At 31.4% G+C, this 15811-nt stretch overlaps 1 protein-coding gene across 1 annotated transcript in view; it reads right to left on the reverse strand.

Annotated features, from left to right (window-relative positions):
- Nucleotides 1-14439, reverse strand: part of tn (tripartite motif containing protein thin) — a 100283-nt gene extending 85844 nt beyond the window's left edge. The window contains exons 1-2 of the mRNA XM_089702131.1: nt 14416-14439; nt 11284-11356 (exon numbers count right to left, since the gene is read on the reverse strand). The gene's annotated coding sequence lies outside the window, so the exon portion shown is untranslated. The remainder of the gene's footprint in view (nt 1-11283; nt 11357-14415) is intronic.
- Between the last annotated feature and the right edge of the window lie 1372 nt (nt 14440-15811).

Here is a 15811-nt window from a genome sequence, read left to right on the forward strand (position 1 = left end):
GATAATAAATGCTGTTCCTGTTATCAAATTATTAACATAACTATTTAGTAATGTAGACCGTATTAATAACATTTTTTTACGCTTACGTTGTAGTTAGTAACCACCTCATAAAATATTTCATGTATTTTCATTTATATTTAATATTGTGCAAGATAAGTCATTAAAATATTTTCTATTAAATACAAATTAGCAAGAGAAGATTGATAAGCATCGTAACATACAGGCTTATTAAGGTATACATAATTATAATCAGTTAGTTCATGAAAAATAATAGCAGATGTAGTACCACCGAACTAAGAGGAAGTAATATAACAGTAATGCATACACAATGCATCACACCTAATTCCCTGATCCGTATCACGTTATTTATCAAAGTTTAATAAACAGCATTTTCTCAACGACTGTACTAAATCTATATATCATTGATAGGCCATTGTACTATTCGGCCTCTGCACTGCTGGTTTGAATTGTTGGAGCAAAATTAAATTAATTTATCTACAATTGGCTTAGTCCGACTAGTCAAGCCTTAAGGTGCTATTACCTATTATTAATTATGATAAGTATGATAACAAATATATAGACTGTTTTATTATTATACCATGTAAACAATAATAATTTATTTAATTAGGTAATTGTCGATTTTATTTAGTATCGTAACATTTGCATAAGAACTTAATCATTAATGTATAGAATGTGTCAGCTCTACTTTTTTTCATGTCACAAAAAACTACATCTTTTTTTCGTAAAATTGCTAGAATATTACTTACCAGTAGTAAACAGAATTATTTTTTGTCTACTGTTCCTGGACAAGTCATTTTGAGTAAAAGCTAAAATTAAAAGGGAACAAATAGGTTTATTTAAAATAAAAAAACATTCAAAACACACACCGAAAAAAAATTCATAATGGAAACATTTTATAATATGAGTGTTTCAGAAACATTGAAGTTTCACGAATTTTTGCAAGTGGCCACTTAGACGCAAGAGCTTGCCAACTTCGTTCCGAGATGAAAAATGTTTAATGGATTTTATATTAAAATAAGTCTAACGAATTGAAAAAATAACATTCCTATTTATTATTCGCTTGTTGCACTTTTTTTATTCCATGACATTTTTTGTTGGGAATTACGAATCAATTAATAACTATAAAAACTATACGAAAAAGTTAAATAACATAGGATTTTATTAGGATTATAATTTACTAGCTTTCCGCCCGCGGCTTCGCCCGCTTTGTCTAAAACATAATAAATTATATACTAAAACCTTCCTCTTGAATCACTATCTATTAAAAAAACCGCATCAAAATCTGTTGCGTAGTTTTAAAGATTTAAGCATACATAGGGACATAGGGACATAGGGACAGAGAAAGCGACTTTGTTTTATACTATGTAGTGATATATTAGACTCGCAAAAAATCTCAAGTAGCCAAATTATTAATTTCGCAACTTCTTAACAAACTTTCTAGAAGCGTTTACTTTTAACAACATAATTATAAGTTCACGCCTTATAACGATGTAAAAAACATCTCAATAGAAAGTTTAACTATACGAATATTACTAAAAAAATCTCACAAAGTTCAAATCTAAAACCATGCCACGTAGAGAATATCGTTGTATTGTTAAATAACGAGCTTCCGTACCGCTTTTTCAAAGCTTCAGCTTTAACCTCCTGGGGCCTGCGGTCATATATATATTACATAAACAATAAAAAAATATTTCAACGCCATCTTTTGCGTATATGCGGGAATAATACCTCAAATCGATGTAGTGGTATGTCATCCGCTATACTAAACGGTTTTTTGTTTTATAAGTGACAGTGATTTGAAGTATTCTCATTTCGAAGTTGACGGTGGCTGTGCGACGGCAAACACGTGGTCAGTAATCTTACATTTCTAGTGGAACCATTCGTATATTGCAGTATATCTTTGTATATCTAATGATAATAGATATTATTTCTGCAACCGCAATAGTTATTTTGTAAGATAAATCTAAAACTTGTGAAAAATATGAATGTTTTCTTCTATGTCATACTGGTAAAACATTTGGTCTCAATTCTTGCCAAATTGGTATTAGTTACAAGGGCCCCATGTATTACCTATATGACATTCTTTAGTTTATGTTACAGATATTATTATAATTTTCAAGGATTATAGGATACTGAGATCTACCAACACCTGGATGAGTCAAATATTGACCTATATGATGGACCTGTGGAGTTTCTTGCCGGTTCTTCTCCATAGATACTGCTTTCCGAATCGGTGGTAAATGTTAACACTGTTGTGACGATTCCAAATTGCTTTTAGAAGAAGTCTAATTGAATAAATAAATGTTTGAGATGAAGATAATCCCCCAAATGATACAGATGAAGCCGCTCAAATACCAGAAAATGATTCCTCTTCCATTCGTCCAATGAGTATGAGTCATTTCAGAACCGAATCGTCACTATGTATGCCATCTTCAGTTGTTGGCAGACCATCTCGGGGACGCATATGACGTGGACCAAGCATAAGAGCAGGCTGACCGAGAGGATGGATAAGAAATAAGACCTGGGGGTGGACGAGACAATATAAATACACCGCCGCGCCGGTGCAAAATACTTGAACTGGTCATTTCTCACCCTTATAAATACCTATCTTTGAACCAAGGTACAAAAAATAGACACAGAACAATGGATAGAATAATAAATATTTAGATTCAAGTTTAAAAATATATAATAACTAAAAAAACATGTAGTTTTTCTTCATTTTCATAAACTTATTACAGTTGGAACTGGGACCCCCTGTAATATATACATGACATAAAGAAAATCCAAGTTTTCCACGAAAGATTTTTTTTACCATTTTTTTGTATAACTATAATTGCATTAGAACAGATACAGCTAATTTTTATTAAAAAAGAAAGAGAAAAAAATCCTGGGTCTCAGGAGGTTAAGGGGTCAAAAGAAATTTCAAACACTATTCATAGAACATATTGTTCCCTAAAACTAACACGAGATAGTGTAATATTCTAGAATGCATATATTTTGTTGCTCCAAATATTTACATAAACAAAAAAGAGCGTTTGTCCCGAGCACACATGTCAGAAGTACTTCTTAATTCAAGATACCAAAATCGTCGCCTTACTCCATGACGGTATTGCCATGACACGACCTTAAAATTACACTCAACGCCCCTAAAGAAGTAAAAATAGGCTCTAAATCGATATCTATACTAATATTATAAAGCTGAAGAGTTTGTTTGTTTGTTTGTTTGTTTGTTTGAACGCGCTAATCTCGGGAACTACTGGTCCGATTTGAAAAATTCTTTCGGTGTTAGATAGCCCATTTGTCGAGGAAGGTTATAGGCTATATATCATCACGCTACGACCAACAGGAGTTGAGCCACGGGGGTGAAACCGCGCGGAGCAGCTAGTAATATATATACTCATACATATTTTAATAATTATTAAGTTAAAAAGGTTAATTGTACGATAAGATACAAGTCTAAAGTCGACACAATAGTCACAAAAAGTCAAACAATCTTCGCAGCATACGTAATAATCTCCCCATGAGATTGCGCTCAATATAACGCCTTTGCTAACGACATCACATAATTTACTGACAAGAAGACATTACACGGAATATGGAGTAGGCTTTATGATCCAAGACAGTTGAATTCTTTACGGCTTTTGATGGCGTTTGTGAAATTTTAAATGTGTTATAGTGAAGAAAAAGATTTTAGGTTTTATTATAGGGAGCTCTTTCATATACCTAATTCTCTATTACTTTTATTAGCGAAACCTAAATCCGCCTGGTGACTAATTCGCAGTCATTTTCATCACACTATATGAAATTTTTAGATTTACTTGGAATGCTAATTTTAGTGCTTAATTCCCTCTTTCCTTCTTTGCGTTTGTCAAAAATATGTATGTCCCATTTCAAAAATTTTAAAGCAAAGAACTACACTAAACAGCTCGGAAATAGACTCATCAAATGCTATAAAACTTTGAAGCATAATTAATCTAAATTTATCTTTAATTCATAGTTAAACAACTCAATAATTCAACTAACATTAGACCTTAAATAACACAGAAAAGCTAGTATAGGAAAATGTGCAAGTTAACTAATTAGCTTTGAAAAAAGTCCACACTGACCTTTGCACGGAGTAAACATTTTCTATTAAGGGAATAAAAATGCCGTCAAATTAGTCTGAACAAAAACTTCGCTTCCGAAGCTCGTTCTAGATTTATATTAAATTTCTCGCGAGACAAAAGACTTTAGAACAACCGCCAAACACATGCCAAGACGTTAGCGTGCTTGGAATCAAGAAGTTCATTATTTCGCTGGAAATAAATTTGTTGTACAAACCGACGTGGTTAAACAAATACTAAAATGTGTTATTAATTAGTATATATAATAGAAGTAAGAGAAGCTTAACTAATTAAAAAATTATAGAATTCTCGAGCTCTCTCATTGTTGAGCAACATTTTTTTGTTTATTCGGTAATCGTATTGCACCAATTTCCAAAAGCTTTATACATTGAGTCGTACATAAGGTAATCATTTCAGACGATACCTCACTTTACCCTGAATAAATTATTAACGAAATCATTACGAAGATTAGGCATATATCTTTTACTAGTTAAGTCCACCCTTTACATGTAATAAGGCCAATTCACAAGCAGTGTTTGTTACACTACGTCAGTTACTGTAACGCAGTTTCAATGACTTCAGAGATGGGTAGTGGCAGAGTGGACTACGAGCTTTGTAAACTATTGAAACGGTGAATATGGCTTATGTCATTAGGCGGATAAAAGAGCGAGCAGCCTCGTGAAGCATTATTCGCGATAGTGCCGAGGATTTTGTAGTTTTTATATCGCTGCTTCGCTCGCGTGCCATCACCAGGTTCATTGCTTAACATCAAAATAACAAGCTATACAATGTAAGAAATCTTTAGAATTCTATCGCATATAATTATTTCAATTTTTTACATATTTTTTCATAAAACAACTGATGAAATTAAAATTTGAAATTGAAATTATTCATGTATCATATATGTATGTATGCAGGCAGGTGTAGCCGCGGGCTAATTCTTGTTAATAGTTACGTTGGTAGTTTTACGTATAATAAAAGTGTATTGATTATTCAATACTAAATTCTTATTAAGCTCTAATCTTACTAGAACAATATAACAATAACAAAACAGTAAATTAAACTTTTTATTTTTCATATATCGTATAATAAAAGTTTTGTTTTTAGTATTTATTTTCACAGTATGTAAAGTTTCGGAAAGCTTTAACAGGTGCCAAATATAAGAATATATTCCAGTCCAACTTTCCCCAAATCCATGGTAATTCTACGCAGTAATAAAGTTAACTCAAGCGTAGTTACTTGTAAGTTAAACACGTATCAAAGTTACTTAGATAGCCTACACTTAGTTATTTCTTTGTTTCAACTTTGTTTGTTGTGACTTGTACATAATATTATATACTAGTATTTATTGAATATGCTATTGTTTTGATTATTTTAGTAATAAAATGTGAATGTATATTTTGTTTGTTTCTCTTGCTTATACCTCGCAACGTTTTTTGGTACATTTTTTTGTTTGGTGATAGTAAGGAGACTAGAGAGTGACATAGGATACTATTTACCGCATTATTGAATACGCAGACAAAGCCACAGGGTAACAGCAAGTATCATTCATCATCATATAACTACGAATAATACAATTAATAAATGATGTTTTCAACCCATTAAAATATTTCTCCATTTACTCACGTGAAATGAAACAAGAAAATACAAGAGTATATTTTTGGAAATACATTGTGACATAGAATTCTTTAGTAGCTAAGTGGATGTCATGCTGTTCGCACGTGTTTTGAAATCAGTAGAGCCTAATATTATTATCCAATTAGGCAAGTCCACACAGAGCGAGCAGTCGCAAAGGAAATGCTGTGCGGAGCAGTTGGCTCTATGTGGACCCACCTATTGAATGAAATTAATCACATCTGTACTATGTACGCGACTAGCTCCAGCCTGCGAAATCATTCGCATGGGTTGCGAATAAAAATCATATTATGCCAAAATTTCCTCCTACTTCAGGCGCTATTGCAACGAATTGCAATAATAATCCTAGTGTCTAATCATCTTTGTCATTCTAAGAAGAAGAGTACCTAAGTACCTACCTAAGTATATAATTAAAGTAAATTCAAACATTATTACGCTCAACTCCACCTTCAAATTGCAGAAAATTAGATAGGTATTATATCCCCTTTTCGAAGTGGGTTGATCGTAATATATTAATCGCATTAACCATACTTAAAACTTTACAAACAAAGCAGGATTTAATTAAACGAAATTCTTCAACTCGCATCGAATCTATTAAATATTCAGTAAATCCAAGAAACTTTTATTCCGGTGATTCTGATGAAGTTTGGAAGTTCATTACTGATTTAATATCGGGTTTTTATCTCGTAAGAATGTTCGTGGTAGACGTTTGTACCAACGCTAGAGAACTTTCGAGAAACGGAAAGAAACTTATTCCGTCTGGTCAAGAATAAAATACATGCAATTTGGATATTGATTATTTAATTTCGATATGCAATATTCGAAATGAATTAATCAATACATTTGGTTAGGGAGCCAGGTGCAAATTTGGTTAACTATTTCCTCTCAAGAGATAATTCGTCAGACGCATGAGAGTATAGTATTATAAAGCCTCGTGAACGTCAGCTGGCGCTCGGTTGGGGGGGTGAGCGGTTGTAGCCTCCCACGCACATATGAAAAAAAATACATTCATTCATTAATTTCCTCTCAGCTAAAAATTTGTCAAATTGTAGCTAACCCAATATCTCAACGAAAAAAAATAGTCAGCTGGTTACAACATGGTGTATATACGTCAGCTGGTGTCTCGAACATGAAAGTTAAATTTAAAGAAAAATTTATTTTCCGTTATTTCCTCTCAAACAAAAATTTACCTGATGATAGCTTATATGTAACTGTGGATAAATATATATGTCAGCTGGCTGTATCTTGGTGGAAAAACCGTCAGCTGATACGGGAGGCTACAACCGCTCTTCCCCCCAACCGAGCTCCAGCTGACGTTCACGAGGCTTCATAATACTATACTTTGATGCATTTTACTAATTACCGCTTGAGAGGAACTTGGTCATAAAATCTGCTGCTGGCTCCCGGACCAATTTACATATTGAGACAGTGCTGTAGATGATATTTTTATTTATTTACTGTGCTTTTCTGTATGAACACAGACTTATCTATACTGATATTATAAAGCTGAAGAGTTTGTTTGTTTGTTTGAACGCGCTAATCTCGGGAACTACTACTGGTCAGATTTGAAAAATTCTTTCGGTGAATAGATAGCTCATAGGGACCAGTAGTTCCCGAGATTAGCGCGTTCAAACAAACAAACTCTTCAGCTTTACAATATTAGTATAGATTTACTTTAAATTACACAATAAAAACCAATAGGTTATATTTATAATATATAACAACTAAACATTTAAAAAATGTGAAAGAATAGTTATGCATACGAACACTCAAACAAAAATAAAAGTGTCTAAAATTAGCCGTCCTATTGACTCACATGCATTTGGCACGTGCTCCTTCCGCACCTGTGACATTTACAAGCTGTTGATATCATGTTTTGTTCGAATGTGAGGGATAATCGATGACCTTATAAAATAATATGTAATAGGAAAGATTTTTATTTTAAACTAATAAATTTATTTTAAATGATTTTTTTAGAGTTTTTTATTTTACTAACAAAATATGGATCTGCGATATCCGAATTATATGCAAAATAAATAAATAAAATAAACTGGTCATTTGCAGCGGCTTCTCCCCGGTTAAAAGTTTGGATTGATATTATAGTTTTCAGTTAGTGAAAGAATTTTCACAAACAATAGATAGTTTTAAAGGACAAGAAAAAGGACACTACTTTGCGGTTGTTTTTATGTAAATTACTAGTACCTAGATATGCCAAATACATAATTTTTGAAGTGAAACTTATTGAGGCGCGTTGAGAGTAAAATTTTAAAGTCACGTCATGGCAATACCGTCAGATCATGGAGTAGGGTGACAATTTTGGTACCTTTGTATCATGCCAAAGAAGTTTCACTTCTGACACGCTTTTATTAACAAAATTTTAATATATGATTTACACCAATAATTAATTAAATAATATTAAGTACAATATTATCTTTAGAGACGAATTATTGTATGTTTCGAATAAAGATATTTAGATTCAAACTATGCATACCTACATATATTTTTTAAGGGAACTATATTTTCTATCACCAAAATTTATATTTGTCATCAAGTTGTATCACCTAATAAATAGATCTATCCCCACGAAATATTTTCGTTCTCAGATAAACAACAATTGTTCCCAGGTATGAATTATCAAATTAATGTTAATATATGTGTAAAATAAGAGATCGATAACCAATAAAATTATATTGCATTTCATGAATATAAACTTCGTTCTTATAATAACAGTTTTGTTACTTAAATAATAGCTCTGTGCTCAGAATGGTAGATCTGTCACCAAATAAATCGATTATTGATCCCTGACTGCGACTCCTTTTTATTTGATATTTTGTCACCAATACAGTAGTAACATTTTATTTCGTTCAGATATTAAATTAATAGTATTCGTTACCAATTTAATACATCAATTTATAATTTTAATGAAAAAATGATCAAAGGGGCGGAGACAAATCGGCGCGCTTTAAAAATTGACCATTGATGACCAAATGATTATTCAGTGGTTATCATTTTTAAGAATAAATATTGATTATTTTAACTTTAATTAAGTGTTTTATCTACTATTCTGCTAGCCATAAGCCAGCTATTTTAAACCAGCGCTGATTGTTCAGTGGTAATTATTTTAAACAATAAATATTGATTACTAGCGGTCCGCCCCGGCTTCGCCCGTGGTACATGTTTACGTTTTCTCTCCATAAGAACCATCCTCGTACTTCAAGGAATATAATAAAAAAAGAATTATCGAAATCGGTTCAGCCGTTCTCGAGTTATGCGCTTACCAACACATTTTGCGATTCATTTTTATATTATAGATTTTGACTTTAATTGTTTTATTTACTACTCTGCTAAAAATTTTATTTAAATATAATTTATACTACCAGTGGAAATTTAGAACCTTGGGAGTCTAGTTAAGTAGCAGAATCTTTTGGTTGAAACGATGATGACAACCCTAATTTTTTATTTGAACTTAATGCAATTTTCTAGTAACATAATATGATTTATTGGTGATCTCTTTAAATTAGTTTGCTTAAATACTTATTAGGACACACCTATTATAATACATACAAAAACATTTATTTGGTACTAGACCTTATATCTCAGGATTTTAGGTGATTTATTGTGGAACTGATTTTGCATTGTTTGGTGACTACATTTTGGTGACAGATCTACTATTTTGAGGACAAACCCTATTATTTAAGAAACACAAAACTAATAAAATTGGTGATAGCTTAAATGATACCCATTTTTTAATTAAATCAGTATCCCACTCTTAGAATTGTTGGGTAACAAGAAATGCTAGTAGAAGATTTACGGTTTAGATCTTGCCTAGATGAATTACGGCTTCGGGACACGGTTGCTTTCCAATACAATTTATAGATATTTATAACTAAGTAGGTACTACATTATAAAGAGGTAAAGTTTGTGAGTGACTTTTGTAGGAGATAATCTTTGGATTTACTGAACGGATTTTAAGCACTATTTTACCAATGGAAAGCCACGTTATCTATGAGTATCATAAGTTATATTTTAGTTTGCATATATCCCGATATAATTCAAGCGGAGCCGGGCGAGTGGCTAGTGTTTGTAATAGTGTAACCAATTGGATTATTCGTTAAACCACAAATATTTATTCGTATTTAAATGCCAATAATTTGAAATTCAGACTGTTTTAAACTAATTTATATGTGGTTTACCCAATTTATTATTTAGGTACACGATATATTACCGTGACCTGCCACTGTAAATATTCGTCAATATAATGGTGCATTTACATCAAACGAACATAGACCTAAAGCAAGAGCATTCTTTAATCTTTTAGTGAAAACGAAAATCGTATCCAGTGTTGTTCAGTATTAGAACATTGCATAGAATCTTTTCGAACGCATTAAGAACAATGAAATAATGCTCTACGCCTGTTTAAACTAAAATGGCAATGGGTTAGAATGAGCATTCGCTCGTTTAGTTATATGAAATGTAATGTTCTAAATTATAACTTTTCCATGCAAACATAAAGAAAAGCGCTATAAAAAGAATGCCTGGCAGAGATCGCCTATTTAACATGTTATGATTTCCTTTTTTCTTTGTGTTTATTCTTTTTTTTCCCCTATGTATGTGTGTGTTAAATAAAGAATTAAAATAAATAAATAAATAAAATGCAGTAAGGCTTTCTTTTTCAAGTAACACCGTTGCGCAAATTAAAAACTGCAATTTAACAGATAATTACCGTTGCTTTTCCATTTGCAGTTAAAACGTAGACAATTTATGCATTAAATATAAACGCCGTTAAACTCATTATCATACGTGTTGTAATTAACGAGTTTCATTAATTTCAATGTTTCTTTAATATGTGTATCAATACTAATTACTAATATTATAAAGAGGAAAGGTTTGTAGGTAATTATGTATGTATGTATGTATGGTTTTCACGCATAAACTACTGGACCGATTTAAAAAATTCTTTCACCATTAGAAAGCTGCATCTTCACTGAGCAACATAGGCTATATTGCATTTTCAAAAAAATTAGAGATCCTTAAAAATGCAATAATGTAACCCAAGGTGTAAAAAAATCCTTAATAAAAATTCTGTCATCGCGTGCGCTGCGGAATCTATTCCTTGAAGTACGAGGATGATTCTTAAGAAAAAAAACGTAAACATGGGCGAAGCCGGGGCGGACCGCTAGTTAATAATAAAAGCTTTTTATTTTAAATTCTTAAACGAGACAACACTAATTGCACTGCAGAACGAGCAAGATTATTTGAAATTTGGATTTCATATTGTTTGTTCAAATGTCTTAAAATAATCAGTATATTTTTAACAACTTCAAAAAAATGGAAGGCAATTCGACTGTAATTTTTTGTTGGCTTTGTTACCTCAGAAGTTGTGACTGGGTGAAGCGATTTTGATGAATTGATGATTCTATTTTTTATTGTGCCTGCCATGTGGTACCATGTCAATTTAGTTTAGTTCTGACAATGTAAAGATGGTTTTTGTTAGAAAAACAATTATAATATAAAATTGACTTACCTCTATCAAAAATACGCCATTTTGTTGAAACACACGTTCTTTCACTATCACTTTATCAAGGCGGCCCGCGCACCTAAAAAATTACAATAAATAATTACAATTAAAGTACATAATATAAATCAATTATTATTTAATATAAATTATATCTAGTCACCATATTACATCTAAGTTACACTCAAAATGAGCAATAGATATCTAATAAATAATTTTGGTTGAGTCGTGATTGAGTATACCTATTTCAATATCTCCCTATTACATACGTTTTAATAGGAACTAGTTATGGCAATATACGAGTAGATTAATTATTATATTTTCATTCCGTATATTGGTTAAAAAAATAAACAGACATACTTCAAATCTTTCGTACTTATTCATAATTTTAGTTTAATCGATCATTACGCAGATGTAATAATATAAAACAAGCTAGAATCTCGCTGTTAATAATATAAAAGATCAAATCATTTAACCGATAAAAATTCTTCTTGAAATGTCAAAGGTCAACTTCGAGTGAAAAATCTCGAAGACCTCAGGGAGGAAATATCTCCTCAATTATGTGTCAAAGTTATTGCTAACTAATTAACGTCTTGGGACGAGACTACCCTTTCGTAATGAACTTATGGCGTAATTTATTACAAGGACTATCGCCCCTTACTTACAAGGTGAAGAACAAGAATTAAATGAATTAGGAGCTATTGACGTATATAAAAGTGAAGTCCCATGTCCCCTAATGGGGTAAGGGGCAGATGCATTTTATATCTGTTTCACTGATCGATTTTCTTTAGGGACAAGTAGGTGATCAGCCTTCTGTGTCCTACCAGACCGAGACATTTTTTTTTCTTCGTCTCCACCGGGAATCGAACCCAGGACCCCTTGGTGTTACGCTCACGCGTCAACCACTGTACCAAGGAGGCGGTCAATTGACGTATGTAAGGACAAAGAATAATGTGCGAAAGGTAGAGTTGCAAAGAAATTTATGTCATGTTACATGTGTGCTTTTATACTAATGAACTTGTTTTGCTGACTGTACTAAACTATATTGAAAGTGATAGGGAGATGGACATATCGAACATGTTTTGATGAAATTTATAACGAAAATACAATTAATTGAGAATGTTTCTTTGTGTATACTTACACACATGTACTCAGTTTATAATATTATGCTGTAGTTAGTTAGATATAATATGATTTTAAAAAAGTGTCGAACGGGTAAGGTTATCAGATCAATAATTTTTGATTTAATAATGGAAACAGATTGACTTTATTCGTCCAAGATTTATTTCAAATTACATCGCCTCAGATTTTCTCTTAACGCGATTCTTCACTTCGCTTTAATACATAAATTTAGACCTATCCTAAACTTTATAAATCACTCAATCTTCAATCACTTCAAATTAAAGATATTAAACACCTAACGAAATTAAAAATCACATAAATTAAGACAAATTATTTGATAGATTCCAAATTGTTCTATGACATTCGAACACACACACCTACACACATTCTCACGAATACAAACATTGACATTCGTACATACACACATACACCTACACACACATCAATCATCATCCTCATCCTACATGAATGCAGCTGTCACACACACGTACATATTTAGCACATATCTATAAGAATAATTATTATAAATATGATACGTGAACGACTGGACAGATTTCCTTTATTTCTTCTTCGTTGCGTTCGTTATTATCATAGGAAGAATATTATGAAAGAAAAGTTTGAGAAATTTGGCGCCAAACTTAAAAAAAATGTTATGAAAACTTAATGGCCATTTCAACTTCACGCGTTTGAAAGTTCGTGCATAGAAATGCGTCTGACGTCCTGCGGGTCAGCTAGTCCTACTAATAAGATGAAGTTTGTGAGTATGTATGTGTGTTTCTTTACCACGATAAAACTACTGAATAAATTTGGATGAAACTTTACAGCATAATAGATCATCATAATTCCAAATGAGCAATAGAAACACTTGACTTAGCCAGAGTGAAACCGCATGTATAACAATAAAACATAACCCGTACCCAATTTATCAAAAAACTACACATCTCCGTCACAAAACTCCCAAATCCCCAACATAATATCGTATTATTCAATTGATGGATATATTAATCTGTTGCGTCCCACGAGATGGTCCTTCGAGGACTTTGAATATCAATTTAAGGGTATACCCCGTGGAAATAAAAGAAATGTATCACGCAAATTGCCCTTCGCGACAGAATAATGGTTACGCGGAATTTGCATTGGTTTAAACGTTTTATTGTTCTATTTTAGCTTTGAAATAAATGAAAATTTATATGGGATTTTATCAGGAATATTGTAATAGTAAAACAAATTAATTTATAGATATCCTCTAAGATAATCATATTTGAATTTATAATATATTTATTTATTATACTGCTATACCGATTTTGGTTTGTTTCAACTTATAAAAAAGGTATGCCTGTTATGCATGCATGTACTAGCAGTTTTTTTATTCACAAAATAATATGTATCTAATAAATGTACGTTAATCATAGTAAAATAGTGTTTTTTAAACAATGCTAAGGAACAAACATATTATGCGGATAAACTGTACTAAAAACATTTTTCATACAATAAATATACATAGTAAAAATAATTTCTATTTAAATAGGTATACCATTCCTGATATAGACGTTTACATTATATCTGTTTAATTATAAATATCACAATTTTCACTAGAAATCACTTTTACCTAAACTTTATTCATAGCGTTCGTTATATGTACGCAACCACAAACTTCTTAATATAAACTTATAGCGGTTAAATTATTTTACACGTAGCTGGTTATAAAAATAAACACAACGAAATTCAATGCCGGGCATACAATTTCACACAATATCCTATTTTTAAAAATCTACTTTTATGGAAGAGGTTGCACTTAAAAAAAAACTTCAAAGCACTGGCCATTTGCACAAAATTTAAAAATAGAACACTCCAAATTCCACGAAAATGGTTACTTCACAAGACAGCTCACCTTCACCCACATTTCGTTCCAAATTTGAATATTTCTAAACGCGCAAACACTAATCACTTTTTTTTTATTTGTGGCAAAGGAAGCGGTCTTGCAAAGTTTGTGAAATTATTTTTTTTTTTGACACTTACTGTAGTGCGCGCGCCTAACACAACGATACTGTGTTCTATTACTTCTTCATTCGCTGAGATCTAAAAAAAGATGGGACAACTCAGACATAAGAAATTTGAGTGTAGGTATCCGAACGTCATTATCATGGTGTTATTTAATATGGCGTACCTACATAATATTATAGTGTTGTATTAATAATATGTTACAATTAATTGTCTATAAATATAGTGCAAAACGTATAATATTAATTATTATATGTTACAGTCTATAAAATATTTATATTTAATGAGAAAAGTGTAAGATTGTTGTGTTAAATGCCAGAATTAAATGTAGGTTAAATTACAATATTAAATAATCAAATATACACATCAAATCATTACAAAATAGTTTAATAACAGCTTGTCAGATAGTTATCTTTAATTTATTTGTTGGTAATAAGTGGCTTGGCAAGAATAGCGTGTAGGCGAGTTTTTAATGAAATTAGAAGAGCTGATAGATAATGTCTATTATCTACATCCGTTGTGTTGTTGAGGATTAAAAGATTTAAAATAATCGTATGTAAAGTAATTTATTCGAATATATCAAAGAAAATATTCCTTTATCACAGAATAATATTATACAGAGGTTAACAGTCAAACGCATGGACTTATTAACTGAATAAGCCATGCGAGGATGAAAAAAGCATTAAATAAATTTTTATGTTGCAATATTTTTTGAGAAACATCAATTATTAGTATGTAATCATAAAAGTATCAAATACAACTTCTCAAATTGTTTTTGATTTAGTTTAGCCAACCTACATACAAATCTCACTTAAAGGTGTACATTTTATCAGACTTCATCCATTCCTTGCTAAACATTATCATCATACGATTCCTGAATCATATTTATACTTGTTTTTACAACGTTTTCGTTTTCGTAAACATTCTTTCGAAACTCGAAATTTCGACATAGCTTTAAAAATATGGAATCTTATCCGAAAATATAGTGCCCAAGAGATTAAATGCATCGTATAAATAAATTTCAGGCAAAAGGAAGTATCTAATAAATTATGCAACGAGTAGTAATCCGAAAATGAATTGGTATTAAACTCACTTGGGATTTCCATTCCCTGATTTCCCGGTTTATTAATTTTAATTATCAAATTTAAGGGTGATTTACGAATCTAATTTATTGTTATAGCCATACAATGTATCATTCAAACTAATATATTGTATTATTAATCGATAGGGAAATCTGTTTAATGAATTAATACAAGTATTACCCAATAAGTAAGTAGTAACTTTACCCAATATTACTGCGTTGAATACAGTTTTCAATGACGTACAGTAGACTTCTAACAAATAATCCTTCTTCAAGTTTATATCCAAAGCTTCAGTAAGCGCAAAATTTTATAGATTTTCTAACTACGCGTAC

This window comes from Colias philodice, chromosome 13, assembly GCF_061535455.1.
Source record: "Colias philodice isolate Cphi_HAF_F1 chromosome 13, ilColPhil1 Martin Lab GWU primary, whole genome shotgun sequence".
NCBI lineage: Eukaryota > Metazoa > Arthropoda > Insecta > Lepidoptera > Pieridae > Colias > Colias philodice.